The sequence below is a fragment of the Cheilinus undulatus genome, linkage group 5, assembly GCF_018320785.1.
Source record: "Cheilinus undulatus linkage group 5, ASM1832078v1, whole genome shotgun sequence".
NCBI lineage: Eukaryota > Metazoa > Chordata > Actinopteri > Labriformes > Labridae > Cheilinus > Cheilinus undulatus.
Genome location: NC_054869.1, coordinates 165,852 through 171,162, shown reverse-complemented (window position 1 = coordinate 171,162; position 5,311 = coordinate 165,852). Strand labels below are relative to the sequence as shown.

The window sequence follows — 5,311 nt, the reverse complement described above, 5'->3', positions numbered from 1 at the left end:
TTGAAATGTTTTACTAAGATAATGTGATTTCTGTGTAGTAGGCCAGGTTGATAATGTTGGGTCTTGGGACCAGCAAGGGCCCTTTAGAGTTTTCCAGTAACCATATACATATACCTCCATTTGAGGAGGTCTGTGGCCCTGTAGTGTAACAAATGTGGGGTCCATGCTATAAAAATGTTGAAAATCACTGTAACATAGGGCTGTCCTGACTAAAGAAATTCTTAGCCGACTAACAGACATAGAATTGATCGACTAACTGATTAGTTGATTTCACTGACAAATCTGTAAAGTTTGAGTTTTCCCACATGCAATAATTCTAAAGGACCTCCTTAAATATCCTGCTTATCAAAGATGTCCTTGTAATCTTCCAGGAAATTACTAATTCAGCATGATAATAAAGCATTAGAACTGACTGATCCACTAACAAAATCTTAGTTGACACATTAACACAGTTAAGACAGAGAAAATTACAAACAGTTGAAACCTTTTCATTGATGAAACAGTTTCTTTGCAAATATTGCAAACTCATAGGCCAGTGGGGGGGGGGCACTGCACTGTCCTAAATCAAATTAAGTAAAACAAAATCATTTCTCAAAATTGGCATATAAATGAAATGCATATAGGCCAACATAGGAGGTGTGTCAGAAAAGAAACAGGACTGGGGTCACAAAAATGTCTTCAAGTCTAAACTACAAACTACAAGTTTTCCCCTTTAAAATAATCCCCCTCAAGTCTAACACACTTCCACGTCCTTCCCTGCCTCCATGCAGTCTTGGAAAGATTGATGCTTCCTTTTATGAACTATGTGAAGGTTTAATTTTAACAACACTGGAAAAACATCAACCACAAACAGTTGGCCGGTTATTACATACAACTTGGCCAAGAGTACAGTGTCACATTTCTATTTTTTGTAAATAAATTGTCTTTGTTGAAATATTAACTTTAGTGTGACCTTTTCCAGTGCCTTCAGCTGTCATATTTGAATTTTACAGAGGTCATACACTGAAAACAGAAATCAACCTCCTTCTACTACAACGACCTCCACATGTAGAACTTGTGGATATAAAAGATGATGCTGCTAAACTTCTGAATGTGTGTGTGTGTGTGTGTGTGCAGTTTTCATTTGCTGTCTAAGCAAACACAGCCTTTTTAGGCCAAATCCATCACCCACACTCCACTCTTCAGCACAGAGATGAATCCGCCCCCGTTGCAAACTGTGGCTGTTCTGCTGTGAATGTGACTTTAATGGTCTTAGATAGGAACAAGTCAGACCCTGTGCAGTACCTGAGGAGTAGGCCAAACTGCAAAACTGGGATCTTGTAGTTAGTTCCGCAGGTCTTTGTTGCATAAAAAATATCCCAGCAATCAGTGAGGCAGTCTCTGGTGACCCCACTCCCAACTCCAGCCTCAACCTCGCCACGTTCAAGCACACGCCTGATTGAAATATTAGCATCCAGTATGCAGTTGTCTGTAAATGCTTCAATCATATCCACAAGACAATGTGCGTTGCGGATCACAATGACTATATTCTCTGGAAATCAGTGGCCACCGTGCTGGTGGAACCTGAAGCCTGCTCAGAAGCCCCCATGTGAATATCTTCTTCCATCTCAGCTTCCACTGCTGCTTCCAATTGATTTTCAAAGACTGTGTTTGCGCCGCTTTCTTGTTGGCTGTTAACTGGCCAGGAATCTGGACTTACTGTGGTCTTGACGTGTAGAGGCAAGACCATGGACAAGTTCACAAGGCATGTTGGTGTCATATCCAAGTACAATAACTTCATCATCACTGTACAGATCTGTAAGAGGCTGGCCTGCTGTTTGAGAAGCAGGAGTAGTTTGGAGAGTTGAGGTAGTATTGGGACTGATCCGAGACAGAGGCCTACTGCTGGACCGAGGTCTTTTGGCAGGAGTGGGGGAGAGCAGTGATGGCTGGATGAGGATGGAGATGCATGTGTAGCTGACCCAAGTGTGCTGGATGTGTCAGGTGAAAAGGGCATCACTAAGCTCAGAATCACTACAATCTTTTGGCTTTGTGCAGATGTATAGTCTGATGATCTTGTAATTAGTTTGCTCTAACAGACTTTCAACTGTGACACTACCCTCAAGGGGCTCCTCAGAACCAGTGACAGATAGCATGCACTCAGAGTCGATGTACCGTTGAGGAAAAAAGTGTTTAACCTTTTTCAAGAATGGTGGATACAGTATCATCTTTGCTTACAACTATCTCTCTTGTTCCACCCCCGGTAGGCCGTCTTGCTTGTTTGTACACAGAATCTTGGTAGTTCAACCAGCCAAGTTCTGTTTTCCTTGTCTTCTTCTCTGCATTCTTATTTCCAGTAAGCGTAGGCTTAGAGTTAAAGGGGCTGGTTGCTGTGGCTGGGGTGGTGGATGGACGTTTCATCTTCTCTCAGTCTGTTTATCAAAGTTTGTTTCCTTTGCTCTGTAACCTCTATCCTTTCACTTCATGATAACTCCTTCCAGTTTCTGGCAAAGACACGGTCTCCATATCCAGGAATAAAGGTAGTTTGTCTTCTCCAAGGAACTTTACCATGTCTTGATCGATCTAAAACACAGAAGCAGATATAATGTCATATTCACCTCCTGGTAACCATCATACTGAGAAAAAGAAGGCTCTAAAAGGGCTCATCACACAGAGACTGACCGTTTGACTCTAGAGAACACTTTTCTTCCCTATATCCAAATGTAGTAACGAGTTACATTTACTCTGTTACATTTACTTGAGTAACTTTTTGGATAAATTGTACTTTTAATGCAAATACTTGTTACCTTTACCTGTGTTATTTTGTTCCAATGTAAAAATACCTTTACTTGAGTACAATTTTTGGCTACTCTGCCCTCCTCTGTCTATATCAAGAACCTTTCTATTTGAAAAACACTGAAGGAACCTTTTGGAAGGAAAAATATTCGTTTTATACTCGTGACAGGAGTCAATATTCCACCTTGTGACCAAAATCTGCAGCAGCATGTTACTGTGCAGCTCACTGAAAATGTGCTTCACATTTTACTCATTTCACAACGTTACACTCAAAAGAAAACAAAGAACACATTGGACAACTTTGAGAACAATCTCACACAAAATCACATTTAAATGAATGAACTACACGGCTACATGTATCTGAGTAAAGAGGGTTTTGAGTTTGTGTTTGTTTCAGTGAGAATGGAATGTATGCATGTATGTATTATTATGTATATCATTATTATGTAATTCTGAGCTACGTGAGCTAACATGTAACATCTAACATGGTGTATTTTTGTTATTGTTTTTGTAGAAAACCCACTCATCACTGTTACGCCAGTGTGCTGCAGAAAAGAAAGAAAACTGAGAGCACATCAACCTCTCAGCCTTTTCTTACCCATGTACTCTGACTCGTTCTAGCCTGCACACCAGCGGGAACCTGCCGATAAACCTTGAAATGGTGCCCAGTCTGAACATTACTAGAGTTTCTCCTCTACAAGCAGAATGAGATTAGCTGGTTTAGGCTGGACACCAACTGAGCCACCAGTTCAACCAGTGTGATAACAACTCCATTACAGATCATAAAACCTCTCAAGATAAATTAAGATAAATTTCTGTACCCTTTGTTTTCAGACAAATAAAGTTTCTATTCTGTTCTTACACTGGTCATAGCTGTTATTGTTTATCTGTTTTTAACAGCAAGGGTGTGTGTCCAACCTTTTTAGTAGTTACCAGTATTCATTTAGGTCATAGAAACCATTTCATGTCCATCTTGTGCAGGTAAATGCAGGTATTATGCCATTATCAATGTCCGTCATATTCATATTTATGATTCTACAGACTTACAACCAAATTGGACCAAAATAGTTCTTCATTTGTCACTTTAGCATTAGCAGCCAATGCCGTTGAATGCTGACTTAGATCACGTAGCTACTTCTTGCCAGGTTCTCCTCAGGAACACCCCTTTCTCTCAAGGCTGACAGAAACTGGTCCGTGGCGATCTGTAGGATTCAACAGTAAATGTAGTCATTGTTAGCAGCTGCAAAAAAGTTGTTGAACTCTTGACTGCTGGCCCTTATACAAAAGGGCTGTCATAGTTCTTCGGATTATTTAACGGCCACATTTTGAGTTGACCATTGTAATGCTGTGCCACAAACCATAATAATAAACACGACACGTATCTAAGCACTGTTAAATGACTTAATAAACGTGTTACATTTCACATTACATGGTAAAGTTAACGTTAGCCTACATTTACATTACCTTAACTGAAGCAGCCGGATAGATGGAAGTTCATCAGCCTCTCATCTGCTGACCGGTGGCCCCCAAACAAACCCGGTCAACAAACTGAGGTAGTGGCAGCTCTTGTAGGTTGAAATCAAGACAAACTCATTATTAATTAATTCGTTATCACGAGAAAACGATCTTTATGTCGAGATAATTTTTTTTTTGCAATCAACTTTTTATTTATTCAGTTTGCGTCAGTTCCATAAAACATTGATTGTATATTTGTGATCAGTTCCATGATTGCAAACATTAATGTTAACATTAACCAAGGGGAGCTCTTTCCTGATTCTCTTCTGTCTTTGAGTTTGTTTCTTCTGTTGTTGTTGAGTTCAAATGAAAACTTCAGTCTTGTTCTAATTCTCCATCAGCTGCAGGATCGTCTCTGCCTGAAGTTACACTGCCCCCTGGTGGAGAACGAGACGACAGCATCTTTCTGAAACCTGAAAATGACTTTTAAAAAGATGAAATGTTGCTGCAGATAGAGCTCCACAGAGCAGAGCAGAAAGAGGAGCCCAGAACTGTCTGAGGACTTAAGAAGCAAAACTGTGGAAAAATCTGAACAATCTCAAGGTTAAAGACCATCTCCAGAGATCCTGAGATTCCTTTGTCCACTGTGTGTAATATAATCAAGAAGTTTATAACCATGGAGCTGTGGCTAATCTCCCTGGACGTGGACTGAAGAGAAAAACTGACAAAAGAATGCAACGCAGGATAGTTGGAATGGTGGATAAACATCCTCAGTCAACTTCCACACAGATTCAGGCTGTCCTGCAGACTCAGGGTGCAAAAGTGTCAGCTGGGACCATACGTGGTCATCTGAATGAGATGAAGCGCTATGGCAGGAGACCCAGGAGAACCCCACTGCTGACAAAGAGACAGAAAAAAGCCAGACTGGAGTTTGCAAAACTGTACCTGAGTAAGCCTCAATCCTTCTGGGAGAACATTTAGTGGACAGATGAGACTAAGGTAGAGCTTTTTGGAAAAGCACGTCATTCTACTGTTTACAGAAAACAGAATGAGGCCTACAAAGAACAGAACACAGTACCTA

General features: G+C 40.6%; 1 long non-coding RNA gene across 1 annotated transcript; it reads right to left on the bottom strand.

Moving 5' to 3' along the window:
- Window positions 1–550: 550 nt before the first annotated feature.
- LOC121510274 lies at window positions 551–4,710 on the bottom strand. The gene is made up of 3 exons (XR_005991928.1): window positions 4,240–4,710; window positions 3,823–3,977; window positions 551–2,562 (listed from the first exon to the last, which is right to left on the bottom strand). It is a non-coding gene; the product is annotated as an uncharacterized LOC121510274 (long non-coding RNA).
- Window positions 4,711–5,311: the final 601 nt, after the last annotated feature.